At 41.6% G+C, this 21,169-nt stretch overlaps 1 protein-coding gene across 5 annotated transcripts in view; it reads right to left on the bottom strand.

Moving 5' to 3' along the window:
* LOC133404486 (teneurin-3-like) overlaps nt 1-21,169 on the bottom strand; it is a 281,787-nt gene that overhangs the window by 244,066 nt on the left and 16,552 nt on the right. Inside the window, exon 1 of one of the 5 annotated variants that reach the window (XM_061680421.1) lies at nt 1,077-1,373. The exons of the other annotated variants lie outside the window; for them this stretch is intronic. The gene's annotated coding sequence lies outside the window, so the exon portion shown is untranslated. Of the gene's footprint in view, nt 1-1,076; nt 1,374-21,169 lie in introns of those variants that run through there. 5 annotated transcript variants of the gene reach the window in all.

Here is a 21,169-nt window from a genome sequence, read left to right as displayed (position 1 = left end):
TAGGTGACTCATCAGTTGTTGCATGGCGTTACAATGGGATCCAAACCAATGTAGTTCATATTTTCTAAAATCTTTGGCAGGTAGTGTATGTTGACGTGATACTTAACCTTCCACTTCATTTAGCACCACATCATGAGGTGTGGGTGGAAGACTAAGAGCATTAATTTACTTTGGTCCTGCTCCTCTAGATCCTAATATGCATCCTGGGTTATATAAACTCCAACCAAATTGAAATGCATCTTGTTCACTTTGACATCAAGTATGTCTGAAAACAATTTGTCGATAATTATCCCAATTTTGTCCTCATTCCTTGATTGGTACCGTAATTTGGTTAATACTGCCCATCTCCATTTTGATTGTTGCTCGCATGAAATGACCACAAATCAAAATCAGACCTTGACGCTTGTGTTTTTTTAAGTGTCCCAAATATGTTGTAAATGTGATTCAGTGTGTCCTCAGAGTTTTGTTGAGAGATAATACATTGGCCTCTGATGCACTGTGCTGACTACTTGTTTGGCTTTTGGAAAAGAACAATTTAGATCAATGTAGGCTGAAACAGTGAGAGGCTATTTGACATGGGGGCCACAACAGGCTGGCTGATCCTTGAACTGGTTTTGTCAGCTCACGAACTTGTTGCTTGAGTCAGCGTCCTCTCAGCTTTTAAAACCATGATCACGGCCAAAAAAAAAAAATGACATTGGTGAGACTGAATCAAAAAGGAGAATGTCGAGAACGAATGAAAGAAACCAAAATAACAAAGAGAACATGGTGGGAAACAAGATTATATATAAGAAGGTGGAACACAGGAAATCTTATCTGGGATGAAAACAGCTTTTCTCTCAGCCGCTGTTTTATGACACCAAATCAAGACATGAGATCCTAGTCCGCTACTGTTTTAAAACACGCACGCACGCATACACACCGTGAACACACAACATTGTTTCGCGTTGTTAGAGTTTAAATTCAGTGAATTCACACAATGAGAGGCAATTTACAAGAGAAAACCTTCCCAGGGCACGCGGGAACACACACACGCACGCTGCTACAATGCATAGATTGAAGAAAACTGCCTTTACCTCCTCTGTGTGAATACTCCAGTTTCGGCTGGTTTCAAGGGTTCGAGCTGCCCAAACCACATAGGATCCTTTCACGAACACATGACCATGAGAGCGAAGAACAAACACCTCCGTCTTTTCCTTTTGTATGTTTTTCTTTCTGCCAGGGCAGAAACAGACGAAAAGCCTGCGTGGATTCTTGTTCACCTTTCTTCTTATTTATGTGTCTTTCGGTCTGCCCAGGTCTCTCCTCTCACTTCTTGCCAGAGAGGGTGATTGAAAATTCACTGGAGAAAACGGAAAATATTGTAATGTAACTCGTTCCACCCCCCCCCCCCCCCCCCTTCTAGACCTTTCTTTTTTTTAAATTTGCAAAAAAAAAAAAAAAAAAAAAAAAAAGCTGCGTGCTCTTATTCTTTACTCGGCGTTGTCGCAACCTTTCGTGGGGAGCATGTCGGTGTGTGCGTGCGTGTGTGTGTGTGTGTGCGCGCGTGTGTGTGTGTGTGTGTGCGCGCGCGCCTGCTGCGCTCCCTCGCTGGCTCCCTTGTTGCCTTGGTAAATTGTGGAGCCCTCCTGCTCGTCCAACCAGGCAGGGGGTGGAGCCACGAGGACAGAAGGGAGCCGAGGGAGTACAGTGATTGGTTGCTGGATGACTGGGTCGGAATCTGCTTTTTGCATTTACAGGCAAGAGGTGGATGAAGTAGGTGGATTTCTTTTCTCCCCTTTTTACTTTCTCTCTCTGTCACTCGTGCACAGTTTCTCTCTACATTGGCATCCTTTTTGGTGTGTTATCCACAACTGTGCACACAAGCATTACGTGCTCAGCAACTACATTGCACAAGGAGTGTATGCACCCCAAATATGTATGTGTGTGTGTGTGCACGTGTGCGTGAGTCTAATGGGGGTTGTGCACGGTCAGCGTGCGGACACGCGTATGTGGTTAGAGGTTTGGAAGCAGCTGCATCAACCAAAAGAGGGTAGGCGTAAGTATTACATTTGAGTCCTGGAAGATACCTACATGTCATAATTACTTTAATTTGTTCTTGCTTGTATTATGAGTGTGTCGGGTAAAGTTAGCAAGCTGTATCTGCATTTCATTTAATAAAAAAACGTGTCTGTGGATTGTATGGAAAACAATGATTTCTCGGCCATGATCACTAAAATATAAAGGGATAATGCAGAAGATGTGGTAAAAAGTTTTTTTTTTTTTTTTTATAGCTATTGAATTAAGGTATTCTTCACCGAAAATATGTGGTTGAAATGTACCCAATTAAAGTGGCTGTAAATTGTTACACTAAATTTATTGGGTATATAGCCCAAACATGGGCTAGTGAATTTGCGTGCGTGAGTGAAGAGAGGGCCAATTAACCAGGGAGTACAGTTCACAGTGGTGAGTGTTAAAGGAAGCAGGTTTCTAGCTTGTGGAGGACAGTTTTTTGAAGATAACATCTCCGTAATCTAGGATTGGGAGGACAGTCGTTTTCATACTTTCGTACTTTAGAAAACCATATTAATGAGGATTTATTTTGGTAGCGAGAGCCTAATCTGCTTTTGACTTTCAAGAGAACTGTATTGACGTGAATTTCAAGTGAACTTTCAAGGTAGATTCCTAGGTATTTGTACCAAGTGAGAGATTGAACAGCAAAACCATTAAGTGACAGAATATTATATTATAATATAGTGCGTGATTTGTATGTGGTTTCTGCCGAAGATCTTACATTCAGTAGAGCTACGAACAAGTGGGTGGCCAGTCGAATCAACTCACTAGTGAGCCAAAAAAAAGGAACCAGGAGTCAGAATTTTCATGTTTGAATCACAACGACTCAAATAACAAAATGGATGGATGGATAATCACACACTTATACTCCAGAAAACATCCATGAATACATTATATCAGAAGAGAAGAAGAAGAAGAATCCCCTTTTATTGTCATGAACATACACGAAATTTGTTCTCTGCATTTAACCCATCACAGTGAACACATACACATGTTAGTGGAACACACTGGAGCAGGGGGCAGCTGAAGCGCCCAGGGACAACACAAACATTATACAGAGTTATTTGTACCTGCCATTGAGGATGTTATTTTCTAGAAGAAAACAAATGCAGCCCTATGGGGGCACCAGCCAGTGCAAACTTTAGGCCGGTCCCAAGCCCGGATAAATGCAGAGGGGTGCGTCAGGAAGGACATCCGCCTTAAAACTTTGCCAAACAAATTTGAGCGTTCATCTAAAGAATTCCATACTGTATCGGTCGTGGCCCGGGTTAACAACGTCCGCCCCCGGCACCATTAACCTGCAGGGTGCCTGTGGAAATTCAGCTACTGTGGGTCGAAGACAAAGGAGAGGTGGAAAGCGGGTTCTTAGACAGAAAGAGAAGAAGAAAGCACAGAGGGTAGAATTGAATGTGGGGATTTTGAATGTTGGGACTATGATGATTAGGAGAAAAGTTGATATATTGTGTGTCCAGGAGACTAGGTGGAAAGGCAGTAAGGCTAGAAGTTTAGGGGCAGGGTTTAAATTATTTTACCATGGTGTAGATGGGAAGACAAATGGAGTAGGGGTTATTTTAAAGGAAGGGTTAGCTAAGAATGTCTTGGAGTTGAAAAGAGTATCAGATCAAGTGATGAGGCTGAAACTGGAAATTGAGGGTGTTATGTATAATGTGATTAGCGGCGATGCCCAACAGTTAAGATGTGACCTAGAGGTGAAAGAGAAATTCTGGAAGGAGCTAGAGGAAGTAGTTCTGAGCATCCCAGACAGAGAGAAAGACTCATGATTGGTGCAGATTGTAATGGACATGTTGGTGAAGGAAACAGGGGTGATGAAGAAGTGATGGGTAAGTACGGCATCCAGGAAAGGAACTTGGAGGAACAGATGGTGGTAGACTTTGCAAAAAGAATGGAAATGGCTGTAGTGCAGACTTTTTTCCAGAAGAAGCAGGAACATAGGGTGACCTACGAGAGCAGAGGTAGAAGCACGCAGGTGTATTACATCTTGTGCAGACGATGTAATCTGAAGGAGGTTACTGACTGTAAGGTAGTGGTAGGGGAGAGTGTGGCTAGACAGCATAGGAGGGTGGTGTGTAAGATGACTGGTGGTGGGGAGGAAGATTAAGAAGAGAAAGGCAGAGCAGAGAACCATGTGGTGGAAGCTGAGAAAGGAAGAGTGTTGTGCATTCTTTGTTGAAGAGGTGAGACAGGCTCTTGGTGGACAGGAGGAGCTTCCGGAAGACTGGACCACTACAGCCAAGGTGATCAGAGAGACAGGCAGGAGAGTACATGGTGTATCTTCTGGCAGGAAAGGAGAGAAGGAGACTTGGTGGTGGAACCTCACAGTACAGTAAATCATACAAGGAAAGAGGTTAGCTAAGAAGTAGTGGGACACTGAGAGGACCAAGGAGAGGAAAAGGAATACATTGAGATGCGACGTAGGGCAAAGGTAAAGGTAGCAAAGACCAAACGCGTATGCCAGGTTGGACACTGAAGAAGGAGAAAGGGATCTATACAGGTTGGCCAGACAGACAGATGGAGATGGGAAGGATGTGCAACAGGTTAGGGTGATTAAGGATAGAGATGGAAATGTGTTGACTGGTTCCAGTAGTGTGCTGGGCAGATGGAAAAAATACTTTGAGGAGTTGATGAATGAGGAAAATGAGAGAGAAGAAAGTGTAGAAGAGGCAAGTGTGGTGGACACAGAAGTGGCAATGATTAGTAACGGGGAAGTTAGAAAAGCATTAAAGAGGATGAAAAATAGAAAGGCAGTTGGTCCTGTTGAGAGTCCTGTGGGGGTATGGAAGCACCTCAGGAGAGGTGGCTGTGGGGTTTTTGACCAGCTTGTTGAACAGAATTCTAGCGTGAAAAGGGTGGCGTGCCCTCTCCAGGTCGAGGATGAGATCCTACCCCAAGTGGAGGAGTTCAAGTATCTTGGTGTCTTGTTCACGAGTGAGGGAAGAATGGAACGAGAGATCGACAGGGGGGTCGGTGCAGCGATGCGGACATTGTATCGGTCCGTCTCAACACCGGCTTAAGCATGCTCCCGTCGCCGGTTATGGTTCACTGTGTAATACAGAGAAACAACAGGGAGCTTTAACCCTTTAAACGGTGAGCCAGTCAGGACTCCCTTAGTTCTAAGGAGCAGGGGAGCCTTGTGTAAGCGAGGTCTGACACAACAACCCTGGGTTCCTCGGTGTGGGATGTGTCCTGTCCGCTGGGCTGCTCTCGTGTGGAATCCTGGGCCCGACCCGCCTCTCGATTGATTGGGTGGGGTCCTCAGCCTCCGCGGTCCAGGCACAGCAATTGCAGCTGGACGCTTCTGTCAGTCATTGTGGGTGTGGGGCCAGTCACTTATTGCAACAAATAACTCATGAAAATGCAAATTGCTTGGGTATCCCCTCACTCACACTCCGGTCCGATAGACGTTTATAATTTACATAGTCACTCCCACCACCAGAGGTGGGTAGTAACGCGCTACATTTACTCAAGTAACATTTTCGATAAACTGTACTTGTCAGAGTACTTTAAATGCCCTGTACTTTTTACTTTTACTTGAGTATTTATGTGAAGAAGGATCAATACTTTTATTCCGTTACAATGATCGACATGCCGTTCGCTACTTTTATTCATGCGTGTGGGCATCTATTTTTAGACTACATCTTCGACTTCCGCATAGGGCGGCCGTTGCGCCAATCAAACGGAATCACTAGTGTCATTTGACTCCAATTCAGCAATCAGATGACACAAGGCAGTCACATGACCGCGCACGTAGCCTTTGCGAGCCAATCAAAATGACTCATTTTGGGGGGGGGGGAAACAACCGCACGAGTGTGTTTACAGACCAAAACACAACAGCTTTGTCATGCTCCTCTTCAATTGTGTCTGCCCAAACTTTGACATTTCAGCCCACTTCTAACTTGAGAAAACAGCTTGCAGTAAGTTGCAGATGTTTCTGTTGTTGTTTTGGAGTGGATATGGCAAAATTGGCACTATCCCTATGGTGTCGCAGACGCACACACAATCACGAAGTCTAGTCAGCAAACAGCTTCTTCATGAAATCATTTAAGTGAATAAAGCAAATCATGTTTCTGGAGGGCCCAATGCATGTGTTGTTGGTTTTTGGGCACTTAAAATTTAAAATGGTGGCAGGTGTGTGTCGACTCCCATATATTATTTTGTTTATTATTTTATGTTCATGCTCTGATTTAAAAAAAATAATAATAATAACATCAGAAGTTACTCACAAATTACTCTTTACTTGAGTAGTTTTTTCAATGAGTACTTTCTTACTCTTACTCAAGTAAATATTTGGATGACTAGTTTTTACTTTTACTTGAGTCATATTATGCTAAAGTCACAGTACTCTTACTTGAGTGCAATATTTGGCTACTCTACCTACCTCTGCCCACTACACTTCCGTTGTACAGCCGGGTTCACGAGCCTTGTCCTGCATGCTTTTTCTACTGTCCTTGTCCTGGCCTTCCCTCACGGGGTGTAGCACTACTGCCCCATACAACACTCATATCTAATGTGTCATTGTTCTAGGTATATAATGATTTACTTTTCTCATCTTTATGTACAGTTAGTGCGTTGTCTTTTGTTGTCTTATTTTCTCACTCCCCTCTAGAAACTTTGTTCTGCTCGACTGATCGACTCTGATTCTCAATAAATATCCATTATAATAATAGGAGAAACTTAAAAACTTCACTGTAACACAGTAAAACTGTTACAGCATAAAAGGGATACAGATCCTCCTTTCTGCTTGACCTGACAGCCGAACAGAACAAAAAAAAAGATGAAAATGTTCCTTGATTTCGGTGTCGAAAATCATACGATAATAGAAAACTATGTTTGCAAAGTTTGAAGTAAATCAGATAATGCGCTTGCATCCGTGGCGCAATGGTTAAGCTCGTCACCTGCCACTGTGGAGACCTCAGTTCAAACCCCAAATGTGCACATTCTGTGGTTCTGAAAATAATTTTATAATATGTGGAAACCCCTGGGGTGCCAGTGTTTTTAGCCATGACTGTATGCAAATAAACATAATCCTTATTTTTCTTGATTGTCTGACATAAAAGCAGACTAAACGTTTCCTGTTTTCTATTTGCTAAATGCCAAAATAACGAAAAAATTTTTTTTAGACAAATATATATATATATATATATATAATAGACAAAACAGTCATGGCTAAAAGCATTGGTACCCCAGGTGCCATTGCTTTTTAGCCATAACTGTATGTGTTGGGGTGATTTAACTCTGGTAACGAGTGATTTTAGTCACAGAAGACGTCCGGCTGGACAATCACAATTAGACTATGGCCTAGAGTGAAATGGGGAGAGAGGAATGGGGGGGAAGATGTTCAGTCATGGCTCATGGTTTTTAGCCATGACTGTATACGTGTTTCTGTGTACAAATTGCAAAATCAATAAAAAGAACTTTGGAAGAAAGACATTTATTAATTATTAATTATTATCCATCCATCCATCCATTTTCTGAGCCGCTTCTCCTCACTAGGGTCGCGGGCGTGCTGCAGCCTATCCCAGCTATCGGGCAGAAGGCGGGGTACACCCTGAACTGGTTGCCAGCCAATCGCAGGGCACATTGAAACAGACAACCATTTGCACTCACAGTCATGCCAATGGGCAATTTAGAGTCTCCAATTAATGCATGTTTTTGGGATGTGGGAGGAAACCGGAGTGCCCGAAGAAAACCCACGCAGGCAAAAGGAGAACAGGCAAACTCCACACAGGCGGGGCCGGGGATTGAACCCGGGTCCTCAGACCTGTGAGGCTGACGCTCTAACCAGTCTTCCACCGTGCCGCCCATAAATTATTATAGAATATAAATTATTTTTATTACCCCCAATGACTCACAAAATATGTGAGTAAAAATAGACTTTTTTGTCAGCCAAAACTGGACTAAAGTATCACATATTGAAATGACTAAAATGTGACTATGACTAATAAGCATTTTCTTCCAAAAGACTGAAACTGAGACCAAAATGAAGATGGCTGGCAAAAACAACAATGTCCCTCATAAAACATGAGTTTTTGCTTTTTCTTTGGCTTTTTGTGGCTTTTTTTTTTTTTTTTTTGTAACAGCTACACACTGGAAGTTACATGGAGGGTACCCTCATTCAAAGCAGCAGACTTCAGCGTAACTACAAATTGTTTATGAATATTAAAGATAATGGATAGTATTTACTATTTTAAAATTTTATAATTGACAGTGGTAAACTTCAATTTTACACTTGTAAGACTGTTAAGAATGAAAATCTTTACATTTGGTTCTAACGTTAATACAAGTTTTATGATGTTAACAATTTTACCATATAACAGATGTATTTCCCATGGGAAAAATTGCTTCCAAATCCAAACAAATCAAAAGTAGACCAGCATCCTGGAACAAATTGTATGACCCTTGGAGGTGCCCCTATACTGCAAATCTACTGTGTACACTATCAGCAATCATCATCTTCACACATACACATGCAAGCTACTGTTGTAAGCATTACATCCCATACAGGTTAATTGATTGAGTTACCCCATGGGTGTTAGACTGATGTTATTCAGCATAAAAAAAAGATACATACCTCCGTGTACACAAAAATTAAGATAGCAATGCCTAATGGCGTAACTTTAAAAATGTAGTCTTCATGTCCTTAGTTAGTATCACAATTTGAAAGCAAAGGTACATTTTTGAGTCAGGTGTTCTGTGTCCTGTCAGCTCTTTACGAACACAAAATCAAAGCCAAATCATTCTTGCAAAACATTCATTTCTAGGGTTCTTGCTCAATATGTTTAAATCTCCTAATTTAAAAAAATACAAAAGCATAATTCCATACATTATGAAATTATTATTAAAGGTTTGTTGGCAGCACATCTGCCTCACAGTTCTGAGGTTTAGGGTTTGAATTTCGTCTCCAGCCTTCATGTGCGGCGTTTGCATGTTTCCTTGTGCTTGCGTGGGTTTTCTCAGTGCACACCAACTTCCTCCCACATTCGAAAAATTAGGTGAGGTTCATTGGAGACTAAATTGTGCATGAATGTGAGTATGAATGTTTGTTTGTCTATATAGGTCACTTTCCTCTAATTTGATCAATAATGGTAAAGAGATGGCAATTTTTTTATGCCGCTTTTGGCTTTATATGCCTCCCATGCTGAAACAGCCATACTTCAAGTCCTATTTTAAAAATGTTATTGATGAATTAAAATCTTGGGCATTTATAGTAAAGGCAATCCGTATTGACAGACCAAATGGTGTCGGCCCATTGAAATGCAATTGTTTTAAAACAGAAAGAAAAAAAAGACCATAACATCAAGGAAAAGTAAAAAATCTTCTGAAAATCATGTGAGTTGCACAATTTACATGTTGCGCGTCAAACTCTGCTGATACAAGTGCACAAATGTTCCTAAGTACTCATTAAACCCATGACACTCTTGTCTTTATACAAATTATAATAACAGTAAAGACATGCAACTGTTCTGACACTTTCACAAATTTATACATATTCATTCATATCTCAGAAATAACACCATTTATTTTGCTGTCTGCAAAATGCCTGCCTCATCCTGACATATTCAACTCACAAATCCTTCTGGTGTATTTAAAAAACATAATGAGTAATGTTTCTCCAGTGACATTAACGGTAAAGACAGCTTGGGTGACAAAGAAGGACCGTTTGTAAAAGAACCAGAAAAAGGAACTCTGAAGACCCTAAGGTGCATTTGTGTTAGTTTTCATGGAAAAGGCATATATGTAACGGACACGCCATCAAACAGATGTCCCCAGCAACCTCACCAACAACTTGATATACTGCATTCTTCCAAGACGTCCTGCTGTGCAAGACGGCCACAAGGATGTCAAATTTATCTACCCGGACCTTAAACTAATTAACAGTTCCCTGAGAAACCTGGGTTTCCAGTCATCAAAGACTCCCCCTGGTGTGCAGCACCAAGATACAGACAAAAACGTTGGAAAATCCGCTGGTCAAAGCATGCCATGGTAAAGGTAAAAAAAATCATTTACTCCTTTGAAATGCATGCAAGACCCTCTGGGACAATTGATGGCACACGAGCGCTACCCACCGGCGGTTACCGCAAACCGCGAAATCACCAGTGACAGTCTTCACCGAAATTCACCAAGTCTGTTTTGATATTTTAAGAACTGAATGAATGCGCCCAGTGTTTACCACCACACCAATGTCACGAGTGATTGTTTTTCACCAAATTCAAGTGTATGCTGGTTAAATCTGTTTGTCGACCGAATATGCTTGTGTTTATCTCAGAACAAACACAGAACTGTCACACAAACAGACAGTAAGTGTTATTAGCCACCAAATAACTATGAAACCCCATTGCATAGATGAACAATGATGTGCATGACAGCTGGGAATTAATGTTACTTTTTCCCACTGATTTTAAACCACAAAATAACCCTAAGATGAAAATCAATACGAAGAGGCGCAGTCTCCGTTTGGTCTTTGCCCCCCACCCCCTGCTCTCTCGTGTGCATAAAAGGCCAAAGCCCCTTTGTTCTGGGTTTGTTCTTGTTTCTCAACTTGCCGAAGAAACTGGCGTATAGCCGGGGAACCCCGCCTCCCACCACGAGGCGGCGGAGACGCACTCAACGGAAAGCGGAGGGCAGAAGCACTCTACGTGCCCCGAAATCACGCTTTGGTGCATGTGGGGTAGCCTTGCGGATAACAGATGCGTTCAGAAGGAAGTGCGATGCAAGTTTTCTCTGAGGCGTGACGAACACCATCACTAAAGCGCTTCGGCCACCCTACCTTTGTTTTTCTCTGTTTTTGCCTTCCTTTCTTCGTTCCTTCCTTTTCCCATCAACTACACCTGTTCCTCGACCCGATCCAGCCATCTGGAAGACTGACCAGCCTGTTGAAATCCTGTTCAACACAACGTAAGTGCAGCAGGTTGTTCCTCGGTACAAATTGGTACATATTTGGGTTTAGAATAACGGTAACAGGAATTCCCAGCTTCCGGATAGCCACTTGCACACTCTCACTTCACACCGACATCACAAGTTCGACCTGCTATACGAATACATTTTCTATAAAATTCCATTACCTGTATCGTTTGTGTGTTTGAGTGCAACAAGAGACCAATGAAATCGATCACTCGTATTTCATTCCTGTAGCAACATTCAGACTATGAGACATTGAGGTTTTTCATCACTTTTCCTAAAATGTATAAATAAAAAGAGACGTGGTGCCCTTTTAGATAGGTTGATTATCACGTTAAACGAAAATAGAACTAAACCGGAACTAACACAGGCGTTCACCTCTGGCGTATTCTTTGTCCAAAATTAATTATGTTTATATCCAAAACCAATACATGCTACATAAGCAATAGGAGAAAAATACTATGAATCCAAAAATGTAATTAGCAGTTTCAAAAAATGGACTGCACTTGTATAGCACTTTATCTACACTATCACAGTGCCCAAAGCGCTTTACAAAGCCTCACATTCACCCATTCACACACACATTCATACACTAATGGGCGACTGCTCCCATTGAGCTCTACCTACTGAGCCACAGTGGCCCAAAGTCATGAAACTTAATTTCAGACACCTCACGGTGAAGATATTTTGGAATTAAAAGTGAAAAATATCCATCCATCCATTATCTGAGCCGCTTATCCTCACAAGGGTCGCGGGAGCGCTGGAGCCTACCCCAGCTATCGAGCAGGAGGCGGGTTACACCCTGAACTGGTTGCCAGCGAATCGCAGGGCACATATAAACAAACAACCATTCGCACTTACATTCATACCTACGGGGAATTTAGAGTCGTCAATCAACCTACCATGCATATCTTTGGGATGTGGGAGGAAACCGGAGTGCCTGGAGAAAACCCACGCAGGCACGGGGAGAACATGCAAACTCCACACGGGGGCCGGGGATTGAACCACAGACATCAGAACTGTGAGGCAGACGCTCTAACCAGTCGTTCACCGTGCCGCGTGAAAAATATCACTTTTGAGTATTATTTTCTTAGCAACAATTATGGATAACAACTGCCAATAATTCAAATAATAATTTCAATAAAATTAAATGATTTTAAAAAGGAAACTCAGTGGGCTATGTCTTTACCATTATTGATCGAATTATATTAAAATGACCCATATGTGCTCTGTGATTGACTGGCAACCAGTCCAGGTTGTACCCTGCCTCTTGCCCAAAGGGAGCTGGGAAAGGCACCAGCACTCCAGCGACCCCAATGATAACATACGCTATAGAAAATGGATAACTGGATGGATGGATGGATGGATGGATGAATTGTTTGTCTGCATTTTTTTTGTATTTTAATAGAGATTTAATATGCATACTTGAGTTGAAATATAGATAACAGATTCAAATCTAGTTTTCATCAATAAATATATTTTCATAAAATATTACCAGTACTGGCAAACTACTTTGAATTTTTTTTTTTACTTCAGTGCTCAAAGACAACTATTTATCAAGGAGAAGCGGGGACATTTTCCCACACTAAACACAGACTGAGAAAGAGAGCCCTGGATTTACTTATTTTACATTCTGTGCGCCCTGATTGTGTGAGAGCATTTGGAAGAGTGGTTTGGACCCAATGGACAGCCTCCATCTTCTTTTCTTTATCCCCATCTCAATCATCCCAGCAGTGAAGCTTTTCTTACACCATTGTATTTGTTGGTACCCCCCTACTAACTCATATAATATAGACCCTCAGAGGGTGTGTGCATGATCGATGAGGAGAGGGGAGGTTTGCGCGACTGTGTTTTATGTTGAGCTATTCCTGCCAGTTAAACATCCCATGTTCGACACCCCCACTGTGTGTGTGTGTGTGTGTATGTAGGTGTGCATGTGCGAGAGAGAGAGAGAGAGAAAATCCCAAAGCTCTTTCATGTCCATGTATGGGACCCCTACAAGGCAAGTTCACAACCTTTGAGATAGAAAGCAATGGAAGAGGTAGAAATGAAAGAGTATCAGGAAAAAAAGGGAGATGAAAACAAGAAAAGAGCACAGAGAGAAAGACAGAGGGGAAACACTGAGGCTGGCTTAAACAAGCCAACTGGTGAATTAGGGAAAGGAGAAAAGCAATGAGGCAAGAATTCACAAGAAGAGAATAGGAATTTAAAGAGACCTTTCTATTTTTTAATCCCTCTTTCAGCATGTACAGATTTGACTTGATGGTGAGATAATTCATCATAACTCCCGCCCCCAACAACGAGCATGTGTGCGTGTCTGTCCATGTGGATGTCTGCGAGTCCACGAAATCCACTGTGAATTTGGACATTTCCACCACCTGGCTAGACTACAAAATAACAGTAATCATTGTGACCACTGCTCCCTGTAACTCTCTGTGTAAGAAAAACCTAAAAAGTGTGAGTGTGTGTGTATCCTATCAACCTTTGTGTAGACCACTGTAATAACAGTAATTACAAACTTCATATAGGGGTATACTAAACCATTTAGGATAAATGATGGCAACCTGCCACTTGGCACACTCGGGATTTAACTTCAACATTCTATTACACACAAACCCCACACTGTGGATGTTTGGGATTTTTTCTCATTCTGAATTTACGAATGTTATAGATAAATATGCTGCATGAAAAACAACGAGGGACAAATTACCATTATTTACGTGTAGATAAACAACATGCTGTTGATCTTTTATTGTTCAGTTCACGTTTCTCCTTAGGGCCTCATTTACTAATAAATGCGTCGAAATGTTCTCATTTGACGCACAAGTTGAGCGTATATGCAAAGTCACCGTCAGATTCATGATAGGTACCGCCCAATTTTATTCACACCACCGTGCGTCTGTTAATGAATCAGAATTCATTTTACGTATATCACACACGTGCACGTGACTTGCAATTTGCATTAACCGCGCCTCTATTTCCCTACAAAAGGATGTCCAGCTGACTCATCTCAGCCAATGTGCGGAGTTTATTTTCTTAATCTTTCTCCTATATACAAAATGTTGTAACAACATATATTAGTCATGGTCATAATATGAAATTGATTCCCAAGTTGAATTAGACAATGTGGCGCAAAACAACCTACACAAAACAATCTAGGAGTCGAGAATAAGCAAACACTGCATATGTTGTTAATATATATAGTAAGGAGTAAATATAACACAGCAAAGAGGCATTTGTAGGTGATAAAATTCATGAAATTAGTGTTGGAATTGAAACAAAATATACAAGCCATATGCCGAACAGAATATGTCACAATTCAACCACAACAGCGATGGTGTGCTTGTCGTGTGTACTGATCAATTTCCATCACATTTTAACATGCAGAATCACAGAAAAATATATAAATCAGATTATCGTAGGGCTTAGAGAGAATACTGAAGGTAGGACGCTTTGATTGCACTTCCTTGCTGACTGTCAACATCGGCTGCGCACGCAGACATGTCAAGTGAGCTGGGACACATAAAATGCACGTATCCTCCTGTACAAGGGACATGTGATGATGACATTTTGAAACCATTTGAAAATGTTTAATGGTGGTTCCCATTCCAAAGCAAGAAATTCAAGTACAGCTCTCTGCTTGTGACGGGCATCCAACAATAACCTAATTTCCTAAATGGCTGACAGGAAGCGGGCAGGCTTGAACAAAATAATAAAAAAAAAAAAAAAACAACAACCTTCAAACAAATATTTAAACTACAAACTGTGAACATTTCATAAAATAATTATGTCATGAATGCTGTGTGTTGTGTTCACGACTGTTCACTGCGCACGCACTCACGCACACACACACACACACACACACACACATTATGAGAGAGAAGGGTTCAAAATAAATTAAGGATTTCAATTAAAGACCTGATATTTGAGGATCATCTCTTACAATCAAGACTGCTGAAAAGATTGTCGGTACCCCCCTACCCACCCTTGAGGACTTGCACGCTGTCAGAACTAAGACAAGAGTGTGCAATATCCTCTCGGACCCTCCACATCCTGGTCACCAGCTCTTCCAGCTCCTTCCCTCAGGTAGGCGCTACTGATCAATGCAAACTAGAACTAGAAGACATTCCAACAGCTTCTTCCCTTTTGCCATCAATTTCTTAAACAGCTAATTTACAATTCCATAGCAACATGCTGCCAATTTATTTTTGTCTTGAGTTTGTTGTCTGTGAGTTTCTGTCAGGCCAATTATACATTACTCGTGCACCCACTGTGGTAGTCTCGCCACGCTGCACTATTTGCATATCTGTTGTTGACCAATACTGGCCAATCATCTGCCTGAGGAGCATCTGCAACATTTGCACAACCAACATTGTCCCAGATTATCATGCTACGAGTCACTTTAAACTGCATACATTCCTTGAAGTCTTGGCGCCCTTTGCACAATAGTCATTGTTATATTAGTCATTCAAACTGCTCTAAGTGCTAGAGGACTCTGCATCTTTTTGCACAATTGTAATAAATAAATAAAACATTTTACCGGCATTACCAGATAACTAGCAACCTTTTATTGCTCGGTGACTGTTTTTCTCAATGTCTCAAAAGTGTTCTCTGTCAATTGACTGTCTGTTGTCATACTACAGTGGCTCAAATTCCCTGTGTGTTTTTTGGACATACTTGGCAAAATAAAGATGATTCTGATGTGAGCGTCACTATGAGAACCAACCATAATTGAATCCAGCTGGTATTTGCCTTTTCGTTTGTGCACACACAGGCACACACACAGACATACAATTAGTGATGCTATGCCAAGTTACATAAGGTCACTGTTTCTCCAGTGCATTTGCCAAAGTTTGTTGCTGCTTGCAGGTGGTGAGAGGAGCGACAGAATAATGCAAACATATTTATTTTCATCAGGCAGGAGCATCAGAGATGACAGGAAAAGGCTTCCAGGGATGTGGCTTATACCACTATTTTTAAGTGTATGAGTGACCAATCGACTGAAAATATAAATCTACTACACAATATTTGATAGTAACCACATTTATGTAAACGATAAAAGGAGGGTTAGTCAAAATGTCTGATGGGTGTATGGGTTTCCATATCAAATGATATCATGACAGTTTTTCTGATTGTTCAAAACTGTATCAAGATGTTGGCTAGACATTGTGGCAGTTTTACATCTCACATTCTCATCCTTTTTTGTGTCATCTACACTTGACCTGTTGCTCCTCCACTATTTATCGTCAATCTCTTTCTAAGTGTGTGTGTGTGTGTGTGTGTGCACGCGTGGGTGTGTGTATTGGGGGTCATGGCGACACAGAGGAAGAATGAGATTCACATGGTCAGATGGTAAATACAGTGATCGTCACCTTATATAGAATCCACTCACATATAGGAGCAAAGCCCTACATTGAGTTACAATTTAGAAGGAGCCTGAACACGTATAAGAGGATTACAAAAAGCTTGAGTGTACAATATGAAAGAGATAATACCTTAAGGCTGCAAGATGGGGAGAATGGGTAGAGAGATAGAGAAGGAAGGAAGATTTATTTTAGGAATTCACCTTGTTTTCACACAAATAGTTTTTCTCCTTTTCTGTTTTTAAAAATGTCACTCGCGTTTAAGATGATGTGATTAGTTAAAAGCCTACATCCACTCATCACACTGATGGAAATGAAAGTAGATCAGGTTATCCACGGTTATCCATCCTTACGAGGGTGTGCATGTGAGTGCGTGTGCATGTGTGTCTCACAGTCGAGGTGTCATTCAAAATCCACCTATCCACCTTCTCGTGCACAAACCGATAACCTGTCCTCTTTCACAGATCAACACACAAGACTTTGTGGAGTCAGTCTTGTGAGGCCAACATTAAACCACACATTTAAATGCCTAATCTACAATCATATACATGTACTAGTGAGAGAACTTCACATACAGATATGCTTATATTAATGTTTCAAAGGTCCCATGCCAACAAAATCCAATTTCTTCTACTGTTTTATCCAAAATACCTGGATCAGACAACAGGATTTCTGCCTTGTTTTTGGCCCTATTTGCTATCGCGGGCGATTTCCCAAATTGGGCGGTTTCCCAGATTGAGTTTGACATACTGTATCTTGTCGGGAATGACAAAACATCTTGTAATGTGATATAATCCACAACCAATGATTTGGGTTTACGATAGTCCTATGACACAAAAATGTAAAGCATGTAATCTTCCGTGTAGTGTGACATATGAACGTCAATCCTCCCACATAGTGCCTTGACGTCGACAAATAGGATTACGTTTTATGACTGGTGCATCGCCTCCCTTCCTTGCTGTTGTCACCATTTATTTATATGCACAAACCAATGTTTGTCGAAGTTTTAGAGCATGAATCGATAGAACGCTGGCATGTTTATGTACAAACGTTAGTTCTAGCACTATAGCTCGTTGTTGCCTGTTTACGAGCGGGATTAAAAATACGCGAACATGACCTCCAGCTCTCTTTAAAGGATGTTCTCTGAGGAGCACCTGTTGATGACACCACACATGTTTTCCTCTTTTTGTTCTTTTTTTCCCCAACATAATACATTGCTGCAATCATTGTTGTTTTTGTTCCCATGGTACTGGTTACAGTATATCCGGTAGCACTGACACATTTTCTGGTCCTATTCTAGATGTAGAAGAAGGATACGGTGATATCGTAATACATGTCGTGTAGGTCAAAGTGAGTCACTGAGTCTTTGACATAGTTTAAGTTTGTCTATGCAGTGTGTCAATTGAATGCAAAAGGTAATGAACACCATAAGGCCTGCAAAATGCCTGGATCGACTTTCCGTGTGTTTGTGACATAGATAGTTACTAATTATTCAATGACCCGCCCACTTCTTGGTTGGTACCCACCCACTCAACTCAGCTGAACGGCAACACAGCTTTTCTGAGTTTGAAGCGACTTGCAGCCAAGCCAGACAAAAACAGTCTATAAAGTATGCATAAATTGTGTTTTACAACAATAGCAGACATAGCAGAATCAGAATAATTTTTATTTGCCAAGTATGTCAGAACACACAAGGAAATTGTCTCCGGTAGTTGGAGCTGCTCTAGTACGACAATAGACAGTCAATTGACAAAGAGACATAAAGACATAAAAAACACAGTCACTGAGCAATAAAAGGTTACCAGTAATGTGGTAATGCCGGTACAATTTTTAATTTTTTTTGTAAAATGTCCTTTAACAATAAGAGCAGTTTGAAATGACTAATAGAACAATAGTCTGGTGTAATGACCATTGTGCAAAGGGCCCAGAGACTTCAGGAAATGTAAAGTGACTAATCTGGGACAATGTCGATTGTGCAAATGTTGCAGATGATACTCTGGCACATGAATGGCACATTGTAATATGGACCTACTACGGAGCCAAGCAGTACCACTAACAGGCCATATTATTATCCTCCATACTTATTGTATCGAGTTCTTCCCAAAAATCTACCAAAAAAGTTCCATTGAAATTAATTGTGTGCCAAATAAACTTTAATGTATCCGCACAAATGAGGTATCAAAAGATTCGCCTCAGCCGGACTCGGATTGGAATTACTTTTAAAATTTTATTTATTTTTTGAAATGCCCTGTTAGCATGATGACACAATTCCCAGAAATGTACCCCAAAAAATCCAAAAGTCCCAGTGAATTGAATGGGGCGCATTGTGTCAAGTTTAACGTATCCGCAAAAGTGAGGCATCAAAAGACTCATCTCGACTGGACTCGGATTATAATTATAATTTTTTTTCTTCCACGTTACCATGATGGCACGATTACAATAAACTACCAAAAATGTCCCATTGAAATGAAGGGGGTGTTGTGTAAAGTTTGAAGTATTCACACAAATGAGGTATCAAAAGATTAATCTTGGCCTGACTCGGATTGGAATTTTTTAATTCCATGTTACTTTGACAATGCAATTCCCCAAAAACCACCAAGAAACATGGGCGCCATGTCAAAATTTAACTTTGCTCCGATTTGACTTTCAAAGCATGCCCAAATTTCTTTCAAAATTTCTAAGGCGGTCCACCTTGCAAAAGTGAGCAAAACTATTCAAAATTCCATCCATCCATCCATTTTCTGAGCCACTTCTCCTCACTCGGGTCGCGGGCGTGCTGGAGCCCATCCCAGCTGTCATCGGGCAGGAGGCGGGGTACACCCTGAACTGGTTGCCAGCCAATCGCAGGGCACATAGAAACAAACAAACAACCATTCGCACTCACAGTCATCTATATTTATAGTTTATAATGTAACTGTGGATGAAATAGTGAAGCTTGTGGTCATTTCGCCAAAATGTGCGCGAGCGATGAACATTGGTTATGTTCAAGTGAATGGGAGTGGAAGACAACCACAACCTCAAAATATCCACCACTCTTTTTCACCCACGACCCTTTTCAGTCTGCCTCTCATTTGCTGGAACATGGGTTAGAAGTCCATTATTTCTAATGAATAAATTTAGCTTTTTATCTTACTAATTCAGGTCTGTTCACTCTCATTTTTGTTTCCTGTTGGCTATTTGTAATGTTGAGAAACATTTGTAGGTCTTGCTGCAAAACTCGGAAAAAAAAACTGCACGAAATGTAGAGCACCATGGAATTTTCCCACAGTGCACTACATTTCAGGCACATTGGGCTGTCCTGGCCACGGAGAACATAATGTAAATCTAGAGTTAGGCGCCTATAAGATATTTCTTAGATGCAAATTGAAAAAAGACACAGACAGCTGAGCTTGGTGTCCTGCTAACATTTAACAACAGTTAACGTGCGCACTTTGGATGGAGTAACCCTAAAATGTGGGCATTCCCTCTCATACCTGGCCTTGGCCGTATTCTGCATTCCCTCTTGCATGCTCCAGAGGCTGTAGTAAATCTAGTGGACCGGGAAGGTGAAACATCATATTGCACGTTTTGATTCACTTGCATGCTCTGAGCCTCCGAAGGCTGCTGTTGGCGGCCCAGCTGCTGACTCGGCACGCTGACAGACACCTGGCTCGACTGCTCAACAGCCACAATGTATACTGACTATATTACGCCAATCAACGGCGGAACGTCAACATATCATGCTATATTAAGTAAATTTTCATGCGCGTGCTGCGAGTGGCATTTTTGTTTCAAACATCCTGCATGGCAGCTGGGGAGTTTGGCTAAATGCACCGCTCACAACAAATGCAGTCATCTTGATCGCGCGATGGTGTGTTAGATATTGAATAATTCTGTTTATATTTGATCTATCATCATTTAAGTGACACGCCCCTGTGTGTGGCGCTGGTATAGTTGCTGATCAACAGCTGGCTCAGTCGCGTTGTTATTGATGGCCTTCCAAACTCATAAACACAGTATTATGATTCAATTACATCTTCTTCTTCTTTTCCTTTCGGCTTGTCCCGTTAGTGGTCGCCACAGCGCGTCATCCTTTTCCATGTAAGCCTATCTCCTGCATCCTCCTCTCGAACACCAACTGCCATCATGTCTTCCCTCACGACATCCATCAACCTTCTCTTTGGTCTTCCTCGAGCTCTCTTGCCTGGCAGCTCCATCCTCATCATCCTTCTTCCAATATACTCACTATTTCTCCTCTGGACGTGTCCAAACCATTGAAGTCTGCGCTCTCTAACTTTGTCTCCAAAACATCGAACCTTGGCTGTCCCTCTGATGAGCTCATTTCTAATTTTATCCAACCTGGTCACTCCAAGAGCGAACCTCAACATCTTCATTTCCGCCACCTCCAGCTCTGCTTCCTGTTGTCTCTTCAGTGCCACTGTCTCTAATCCATACATCATGGCTGGCCTCACTACTGTTTTATAAACTTTGCCCTTCATCCTAGCAGAGACTCTTCTGTCACATAACACACCTGACACCTTCCTCCACCCGTTCCAACCTGCTTTGACCCGTTTCTTCACTTCCTGACCACACTCACCATTGTTCTGGACGGTTGACCCCAAGTATTTAAAGTCCTCCACCCTTGCTATCGCTTCTCCCTGTAGCCTCATTCTTCCCCCACCAGCCCTCTCATTCATGCACATATATTCTGTTTTACTTCGGCTAATCTTCATTCCTCTTCTTTCCAGTGCATGCCTCCATCTTTCTAACTGTTCCTCCAGCTGCTCCCTGCTTTCACTGCAGATCACAATGTCATCTGCAAACATCATGGTCCACGGGGATTCCAGTCTAACCTCATC

The sequence above is a fragment of the Phycodurus eques genome, chromosome 6, assembly GCF_024500275.1.
Source record: "Phycodurus eques isolate BA_2022a chromosome 6, UOR_Pequ_1.1, whole genome shotgun sequence".
NCBI lineage: Eukaryota > Metazoa > Chordata > Actinopteri > Syngnathiformes > Syngnathidae > Phycodurus > Phycodurus eques.
This window is presented reverse-complemented; position numbering and strand designations above follow the sequence as displayed.